Source organism: Eucyclogobius newberryi, unplaced genomic scaffold, assembly GCF_026437365.1.
Source record: "Eucyclogobius newberryi isolate DKJ021-1_F unplaced genomic scaffold, fEucNew1.0.hap1 SCAF_1, whole genome shotgun sequence".
NCBI classification, from domain to species: Eukaryota; Metazoa; Chordata; class Actinopteri; order Gobiiformes; family Gobiidae; genus Eucyclogobius; species Eucyclogobius newberryi.
The window spans coordinates 49,859,035-49,868,990 of record NW_027315723.1 but is presented as its reverse complement, the minus strand read 5'-3'; the positions used below and the strand labels follow the sequence as shown (position 1 = coordinate 49,868,990).

At 49.0% G+C, this 9,956-nt stretch overlaps 1 protein-coding gene across 4 annotated transcripts in view; it reads right to left on the bottom strand.

Moving 5' to 3' along the window:
• Window positions 1-9,555, bottom strand: part of LOC140362201 (inositol polyphosphate-4-phosphatase type I A-like) — a 34,915-nt gene extending 25,360 nt beyond the window's left edge. For 2 of the 4 annotated variants that reach the window (XM_072448308.1, XM_072448281.1), the window contains exon 1: window positions 9,448-9,555. The gene's annotated coding sequence lies outside the window, so the exon portion shown is untranslated. The remainder of the gene's footprint in view (window positions 1-9,447) is intronic. The other 2 variants (XM_072448298.1, XM_072448289.1) reach the window with 1 other exon arrangement.
• Window positions 9,556-9,956: the final 401 nt, after the last annotated feature.

Here is a 9,956-nt window from a genome sequence, read left to right as displayed (position 1 = left end):
GTTTAAGTATTAAAATAATACAAAAATGAAAATAAAGATGTCACAAAGCCACTTAAATATAATGAAGATCTGCTGCTTGCTACAGTGAAATGTTGCTATGAAGAGGCGGGGCTTATCAGGGAGGTCAAAGGTCAAAGGTCCCATTCCTAATCTTAAAGGTGTAACGGTGAAATAAGAGTAGAAGGTATTTAAACCTGTTCTAACTCAAACCTGTCCTCGTCAGTAGTATTTAGATCAGTTTTTCCACATACAAAAGAAAGCCAATCAGCTCTCAGGGGTCCAAAGTGTCTCACGGCTCGTCCTCACGGCTCGTCCTCACGGCTCGTCCTCACGGCTCGTCCTCAAGGCTCGTCCTCAGGCTCGTCCTCACGGCTCGTCCTCAGGCTCGTTCTCACGGCTCGTCCTCACGGCTCGTCCTCACGGCTCGTCCTCACGGCTCGTTCTCAGGCTCGTCCTCACGGCTCGTCCTCACGGCTCGTCCTCACGGCTCGTCCTCACGGCTCGTCCTCACGGCTCGTTCTCAGGCTCGTTCTCACGGCTCGTCCTCACGGCTCGTCCTCACGGCTCGTCCTCACGGCTCGTCCTCACGGCTCGTTCTCAGGCTCGTTCTCACGGCTCGTCCTCACGGCTCGTCCTCACGGCTCGTTCTCAGGCTCGTCCTCACGGCTCGTCCTCACGGCTCGTCCTCAAGGCTCGTCCTCAGGCTCGTCCTCACGGCTCGTCCTCAGGCTCGTTCTCACGGCTCGTCCTCACGGCTCGTCCTCACGGCTCGTCCTCACGGCTCGTCCTCACGGCTCGTCCTCAAGGCTCGTCCTCAGGCTCGTCCTCACGGCTCGTCCTCAGGCTCGTTCTCACGGCTCGTCCTCACGGCTCGTCCTCACGGCTCGTCCTCACGGCTCGTTCTCAGGCTCGTCCTCACGGCTCGTCCTCACGGCTCGTCCTCACGGCTCGTCCTCACGGCTCGTCCTCACGGCTCGTTCTCAGGCTCGTTCTCACGGCTCGTCCTCACGGCTCGTCCTCACGGCTCGTCCTCACGGCTCGTCCTCACGGCTCGTTCTCAGGCTCGTTCTCACGGCTCGTCCTCACGGCTCGTCCTCACGGCTCGTTCTCAGGCTCGTCCTCACGGCTCGTCCTCACGGCTCGTCCTCACGGCTCGTTCTCAGGCTCGTCCTCACGGCTCGTTCTCAGGCTCGTCCTCACGGCTCGTCCTCACGGCTCGTTCTCAGGCTCGTCCTCACGGCTCGTCCTCACGGCTCGTCCTCACGGCTCGTCCTCACGGCTCGTCCTCACGGCTCGTCCTCAAGGCTCGTCCTCAGGCTCGTCCTCACGGCTCGTCCTCAGGCTCGTTCTCACGGCTCGTCCTCACGGCTCGTCCTCACGGCTCGTCCTCACGGCTCGTTCTCAGGCTCGTCCTCACGGCTCGTCCTCACGGCTCGTCCTCACGGCTCGTCCTCACGGCTCGTTCTCAGGCTCGTTCTCACGGCTCGTCCTCACGGCTCGTCCTCACGGCTCGTCCTCACGGCTCGTCCTCACGGCTCGTTCTCACGGCTCGTCCTCACGGCTCGTCCTCACGGCTCGTTCTCAGGCTCGTCCTCACGGCTCGTCCTCACGGCTCGTCCTCACGGCTCGTTCTCAGGCTCGTCCTCACGGCTCGTTCTCAGGCTCGTCCTCACGGCTCGTCCTCACGGCTCGTTCTCAGGCTCGTCCTCACGGCTCGTCCTCACGGCTCGTCCTCACGGCTCGTCCTCACGGCTCGTCCTCACGGCTCGTCCTCACGGCTCGTTCTCAGGCTCGTCCTCACGGCTCGTTCTCAGGCTCGTTCTCACGGCTCGTTCTCAGGCTCGTCCTCACGGCTCGTCCTCAGGCTCGTCCTCACGGCTCGTCCTCACGGCTCGTCCTCACGGCTCGTCCTCACGGCTCGTCCTCAAGGCTCGTTCTCAGGCTCGTCCTCACGGCTCGTCCTCAGGCTCGTTCTCACGGCTCGTCCTCACGGCTCGTCCTCACGGCTCGTCCTCACGGCTCGTTCTCAGGCTCGTCCTCACGGCTCGTCCTCACGGCTCGTCCTCACGGCTCGTCCTCACGGCTCGTTCTCAGGCTTGTTCTCACGGCTCGTCCTCACGGCTCGTCCTCACGGCTCGTCCTCACGGCTCGTCCTCACGGCTCGTTCTCAGGCTCGTTCTCACGGCTCGTCCTCACGGCTCGTCCTCACGGCTCGTTCTCAGGCTCGTCCTCACGGCTCGTCCTCACGGCTCGTCCTCACGGCTCGTTCTCACGGCTCGTTCTCAGGCTCGTTCTCAGGCTCGTCCTCACGGCTCGTCCTCACGGCTCGTCCTCACGGCTCGTTCTCAGGCTCGTTCTCACGGCTCGTCCTCACGGCTCTTCCTCACGGCTCGTCCTCACGGCTCGTCCTCACGGCTCGTTCTCAGGCTCGTCCTCACGGCTCGTTCTCAGGCTCGTTCTCACGGCTCGTTCTCAGGCTCGTTCTCACGGCTCGTTCTCAGGCTCGTCCTCACGGCTCGTCCTCACGGCTCGTCCTCACGGCTCGTTCTCAGGCTCGTCCTCACGGCTCGTCCTCACGGCTCGTCCTCACGGCTCGTCCTCAGACTCGTCCTCACGGCTCGTCCTCACGGCTCGTCCTCACGGCTCGTTCTCAGGCTCGTTCTCACGGCTCGTTCTCAGGCTCGTCCTCACGGCTCGTCCTCACGGCTCGTCCTCACGGCTCGTCCTCAAGGCTCGTCCTCACGGCTCGTTCTCAGGCTCGTCCTCACGGCTCGTTCTCAGGCTCGTTCTCACGGCTCGTTCTCAGGCTCGTCCTCACGGCTCGTCCTCACGGCTCGTCCTCACGGCTCGTTCTCACGGCTCGTTCTCACGGCTCGTCCTCACGGCTCGTCCTCACGGCTCGTCCTCACGGCTCGTTCTCAGGCTCGTCCTCACGGCTCGTCCTCACGGCTCGTTCTCAGGCTCGTCCTCACGGCTCGTTCTCAGGCTCGTTCTCACGGCTCGTTCTCAGGCTCGTCCTCACGGCTCGTCCTCACGGCTCGTCCTCACGGCTCGTCCTCACGGCTCGTTCTCAGGCTCGTTCTCACGGCTCGTCCTCACGGCTCGTCCTCACGGCTCGTCCTCACGGCTCGTTCTCAGGCTCGTCCTCACGGCTCGTCCTCACGGCTCGTTCTCAGGCTCGTCCTCACGGCTCGTTCTGGGTTGAAAAAATCGATTTTCCGATTTATAATCGATTTGCATATTAAAGACCGATTATCGATTCGTACGTCCAAAGATCGATTTAAAAAAAATAAAAAATACACACATATATATATATATATATATATATATATATATATATATATATATATATATATATTTATTTATTTTTTTAGGCCCTGCGACAAGTTGGCCACTGTCCAGGGTGTACCCCGCCTAAGGCCCGAAGTCACTGGGATAGGCTCCAGTCACCCGCGACCCCAAAAGGGAACAAGCGGTAGAAAATGGATGGATGGATGGATAATTAAAAAAAAATTGAAAAAAATTGAAAACTGCTCAACGTTTACATTTCATACTTCCAGTTTCAGTGCTGACAGTGTGTGAGCAGCTTCAAAATAAAAATGCTTTCGGTAGCAACCGCTTTTAGGTGAATTCTTAATTATTTTCAAGCATAATATTAATGCAGTGGTTCGTGTCCCATGTGTCATGTACAAGTATACACGTGTCATGTACAAGTATACACGTGTCATGTACAAGTATACACGTGTCATGTACAGTATACACGTGTCATGTACAAGTATACACGTGTCATGTACAAGTATACACGTGTCATGTACAAGTATACACGTGTCATGTACAGTATACACGTGTCATGTACAGTATACACGTGTCATGTACAAGTATACACGTGTCATGTACAGTATACACGTACGTGTCATGTACAAGTATACACGTGTCATGTACAGTATACACGTGTCATGTACAAGTATACACGTGTCATGTACAGTATACACGTGTCATGTACAGTATACACGTGTCATGTACAAGTATACACGTGTCATGTACAGTATACACGTGTCATGTACAAGTATACACGTGTCATGTACAAGTATACACGTGTCATGTACAGTATACACGTGTCATGTACAAGTATACACGTGTCATGTACAGTATACACGTGTCATGTACAGTATACACGTGTCATGTACAAGTATACACGTGTCATGTACAGTATACACGTGTCATGTACAAGTATACACGTGTCATGTACAGTATACACGTGTCATGTACAAGTATACACGTGTCATGTACAAGTATACACGTGTCATGTACAGTATACACGTGTCATGTACAAGTATACACGTGTCATGTACAAGTATACACGTGTCATGTACAGTATGCACGTGTCATGTACAGTATACACGTGTCATGTACAAGTATACACGTGTCATGTACAAGTATACACGTGTCATGTACAGTATGCACGTGTCATGTACAGTATACACGTGTCATGTACAAGTATACACGTGTCATGTACAGTATACACGTGTCATGTACAAGTATACACGTGTCATGTACAGTATACACGTGTCATGTACAAGTATACACGTGTCATGTACAGTATACACGTGTCATGTACAAGTATACACGTGTCATGTACAAGTATACACGTGTCATGTACAAGTATACACGTGTCATGTACAAGTATACACGTGTCATGTACAAGTATACAATAATACTGCAGTGGTTGGTGTCCCAGTAGAATCCACTGTTGCAGATGTCGTCACCTCAATCATGTCCTCCATTTATTGTCCTGGATCATCTTTCTTGAAGGTAGATTGACCCTTGACCTTTTCATCATCTTCCATCAGTAACTACCAAGACTCTGTTTAATATTGATATTATACTAATTTTAATATGTTGCTTCTCTACACAGTCATGAAGTGAAGGAAACGCTTCAAATACATTTTTCATTTTTAATAACATTAACCCCCGGATCCAATCGAAATCAGATCCAATCAAAATCAGATCCGATCGAAATCAGATCCAATCGAAATCAGATCCAATCGAAATCAGATCCAATCGAAATCAGATCCAATCAAAATCAGATCCGATCGGATGGAATCTGAGAAAATCTGAAAAAATGGATTTTGAAACGTAAAAATCGGAATTGAATCGATTCTTGAAATTTGAATCGAAACCCAGCTCTATTAAAAAGATAAAACTAATTATAAATATAGCCGCAAGCGGCAATGATCGGCCCTCGCCACGCCGCCGCCGCCACGCCGCAAGAGGAGGGGGCGCTAACGCGCCCCAATTGTCCTTTTATTATTAATGTGAACATTTCAAGGATTTGGCGTTTTTCCCATTTGTGACAGTATATTTGCAGCTCCACAGCACAGAGACCGTAGCACTTAAAATCAAAATATGGATAAGTTTTGATGCCCCGTTTGTGTAGATGATTTTCCCCAAATATGAGTTTGATAGGACAATCGCCCTAGGAGGAGTTTGTTAAAGTGTGAAATGTAAAAATGTGGTGATTTGAGCGATTTTGCGATTTTCCCATAAGGATAACATGGGATGTTTCTGTCATCGCTACGGTTACGCCGTACAAAATATGAATTTGGCTCTCATACTTGTATGATCAGGATGGCAAATTAGAATTTTGTGCAAAATATCATGTCATTTGGTAAAACTCTATTGTTTATAGGCCACTCTGAAGGCCAAATAGTCAGAATTCAGGGAAACGTTTGCGGCTCCGTCGCACAGAGACCGTAAAAGCTATCCTTAAAATTTGGATAACTTTAGATGCCCCACTTGTCTAGAGGACGTACACCAATTTTGAGGTTGGTGGGCAAAACGCACAAGGAGGAGTTCGTTAAAGTGTAAAACATAAAAATGTTGTAATTTGAGAGATTTTGTGGTTTTCCCATAGGGATAACATGGGAGGTTTCTGTCATCGCTACGACTACGCCATAAAAATTTAGGCATTTTTGTGATTGGCTTTTGTGATCGGGACGGCAAAATAGAATTTTGGGTAAAGTTTAGACAATTTTGGTAAAACTAATTTTTGACCTTCAATGTTAATTTAAAGGTCACTCTGTAGGGGGCGCTATCGCGGCCATTTCAATTTTGTCAGCCTAAACTGGTCCAAACTAGAAAGTTTAACAACTGATTCAAATTTGGTCCTAATCGGACTTGTTTTGATCAAATGGGAGCAATTTTTAGATCTGCAATATTCCAAAATAAGTTGTCCAACTTTGCGGCTGCGCCTCACACAGACCGTAAAAGGTATCTCAAAAAATTGGATAACTTTAGATGCCCCACTTGTCCAGAGGACGTCCGCCGATTTTGAAGTCGGTGGGCAAAACGCCCTAGGAGGAGTTCGTCAAAGTTTGACGTGAACAAAATGGCTAACACAGCGTGTTTTCATTTTCAAAGGAAGATGGCGGCCATAGGGTAAATCTGGGGGCGTGGCCACAATAATATTTTTTTTTTGTCCTCACGAGAGGAATGTGTGTTCCGAATTTCGTAGCTCTACGACAAAGTTGACCTCGGGGCGTCTCCCATAGGCGCAATGTATTTTGACTTTTGTCGGTGGCGCTGTCGCGCCATTTTTTAACGAAAAAAAAATGGCCCAGAAAAAACAAAATTTTTCGCCGATTCTGAATTTTGGGCAAAGTTTGGTGAGATTTTGAGCATGTTCAGGGGGTCAAATTAGAGTTCAAAGCGATGAAGAACAAGAATAATAATAAATATAGCCGCAAGCGGCAATGATCGGCCCTCGCCACGCCGCCGCCACGCCGCAAGAGGAGGGGGCGCTAACGCGCCCCAATTGTCCTTTTATTACGCCTACTGCTGAATCTGTGAAGCTGTCACATCTTCTCACTTTGTTTTACCATCAAAAAGCAATTTTATTTTGAATTCTTGGCAAAATGTGCGGCTTTGCTGCACAGACACCGTGACTCTTTGAATAAAAATGTGGATAACTTTTGATGGTCCACCCCTGAAGATGAGCCTCACCAAATTTCAGGTTAATAGGGCTAATGCCCTGGGAGGAGTTTGTGAAAGTCTAAAGTGTAAACATGTTCTGGCGATTTCCCCATTGGAATAACAAGGGAGGTTTTGGTCATTGCTACGGCAACGCCATAACAATTATGACATTGTCTCATTGACTTTTTTGATGGGGAGGCCAAAATTGAGTTGTGTGTCAAATTTCATAAAATTTCGCAAAACTAAACATTTAACCTCCATATAAAATCTGTAGGGGGCGCTGTGGCTCCAAATTAATTTATTTCACTTCAAGTAGGTTTAGGGCAAAGAGTTTAACAACTGATTCTAATTTGACGCAATTCGGACTTTATCTGCGCAAACGGCAGAAATTTTAAATATGGGAGATTTCTGAAATTCTAGCTACAGTTTGCGGCTTCGCCGCACAGAGACCGTGACAGGTATCAATGTAATTTGGATAACTTTTGATGTCCCACTCCTCAGTAGCATTTTCACCAAATTTCAGCTTTTTAGGGCCAACGCCCTGGGAGGAGTTCGTAAAAGTACGACGTTTGGAAAAACTCCGAAGTCATGTTTAGCCATTTTTGAAGCAATATGGCCGACATTTGGTTGGGCGGACGGCGTTGCCGTAATAATATTTTTTACTTCTCTTGTCACCATCTACCTCTGCGCCAAATTTCATGATTCTACGATCAGATTTTTTTTGGGTCATTTCCCATCTCTCAATGCATTTTTGGTACATTTGGGGGCGCTGACGCGCCAATTTTTTTAATTTTAGAAAAGGGAAATAGCCAGAATGTAGAGAGGCACGATTTTTAGAGGCGTGCAAATTTTTGTGACTTTTCGTCAATGTTCACTGGGTGAAAAATAGGGGGGTTGGTCCCGAGAAGAAGAAGAAAGAAAGAAAGAATAATATTCCGATGCGAAAACAATGTTTCCCATTTTTCAAATATCATAAACTATACATTTTCGGAAAGCGCTCGCGCTTTCCTACCTCATGGTGTGGGTCCCTGGTCACTGACGGGTACTTTCGATAATTTTGAGTGGGCTCCGCCCACTTTGTGTTTTTGGCCCTCTATACAGTAATAATGTTCAATTTTTGCCTTACATGCTTATATGCACGGAACATGCAAGAGATGGGGAACGTATTCGTGAGCTACTTAGCGCAAATGAGTGCTTTATATGGGGATGACGACCGCTTCGCGGTCGTCATCTCAATGTAAAGTGCTCGTTTAGTGCGAACTTTTGCACGGTAATGTTCCATTTTCCTACTACTAATTAGTATGCACGGGGCGTGCATGAGTGAAGGAGTGCGTTAGTGAGTGTTTGGAAGTGGGCGAGCGCTTCGCGCTCGATTTCGTGCGCACGAAATATGCCTCTCGCCAGCTTGTGGCGCTCGGGCCTAATAAGCGCAAGTGCAGGTCTGTGCAACACACCAACCATGAGAAACCCCGACTTTAAACCATTTCAGATGATACTGCTGTTTACAATGAACATGTAAAACTGCACGCTGTGGGAGGGGCCCACGCTGTGGGAGGGGCCCCATGTTGTGGGAGGGGCCCCATGGAAGCAGAAGTCATCAGTTCCTCTTGCTTTGAGCTAAAAGTGCAAGAATGACTTGTCACGTGGTCAGACTGTGGCCTCACGTCACATTTACTGTGAATGAGTCATGAGAGTTTGACATGAAGAGGTTCAGAATCAGATCCCCCGCGTTTTTAAAGTCGTCCCTCCTCATCCTAGGCATCTTTTCAAAAAGTGTCATTATATATATATATATATATAATATGTTATATTATGATATAAATATATTCATTGACACTATTATCAAGAACACCACATTCTCAGGAGCCAAACTGTTGCTTTGTTTCTTTGTGTTTTCATTGTCAAATGTCTTCTCAAAGTCCCAGAACCCGCGGAGCAGCTCATCATTCTGACCTTGAAGCTGCAGGAGCCAAAGCTGCAGTGGACCGAGCCCGAGGGACAGGCCCCGGGCCCCGGTGCCGCTGCCTCACACCGGGGGCCACAACTCCCAGGGCCCCCGTTTCAAAGTGATGCAAGGACGAAAATACCGTTATGAAGTAAGACAACTGTGCGGGGAATGAGCAACTTGTGCAAGAGACACAACAGCAAGTGCGTGTGCTGCTGCTGGACACTGCGGGGCCGTTTGGACCGGTCAGCACCGCAGTGGAGCCTGCGCCCGTGGTCACTCCGGTCAGACTTTATGTTATATACACTCTATATACACTCTATATACACTCTATATACACTCTATATACACTCTATATACACTCTATATACACTCTATATACACTCTATATACACTCTACGGCCTCTCACAGCCTCTCAGAGCCAAAAGCATCCAAGTTGTCATTTGATTGTAAACTTAAAAGCCGCAGTCGCCAACTCCAATGTCCAGACGCTTGACCGGAAGCATGACGCGCGGCTGCCGTGACTCACCCGGCCGCACGCGGAGCTCTGGTGATGTCAAAGTCGCAGATATTTCCAGGACTTTGGCGAAAAGACGTCTCAAAAGACGTCAACAACAAGAGCAGCAGCAGCAGCAGCAGCAGCAGCAGCAGCAGCGGGGACTCCGCCCCCTGCTCGCACGCACCACTACGTCATCACGCACGGGCAGAGCTGCTCTTTGCAGCTTTGGCGCCACCTGGCGGCAGCTTTACGGTGGCGCAGTCCTCAGATTCCTTTTTGCCTCGTTTTTATGAAAAGGTTTATTCAACTTAAGGTCACTTGTAGCACCAAGGAGACATAATGTGTTTTTTTCAGTTACTTTATATCGAACTATAACTATAGGCTAATAATAATATATAGGACTTTTAATTTTACATTTTAAAGGCGTAATGGACGTCTTTTTTGGCCCAAATCTGAGTTTAATTTCCTCGTGGCGTGGACTGCGATTAGTCCTGCCACGTATCAATCATAAAACGCACCTACCGCTCAGCTGCAGCCGC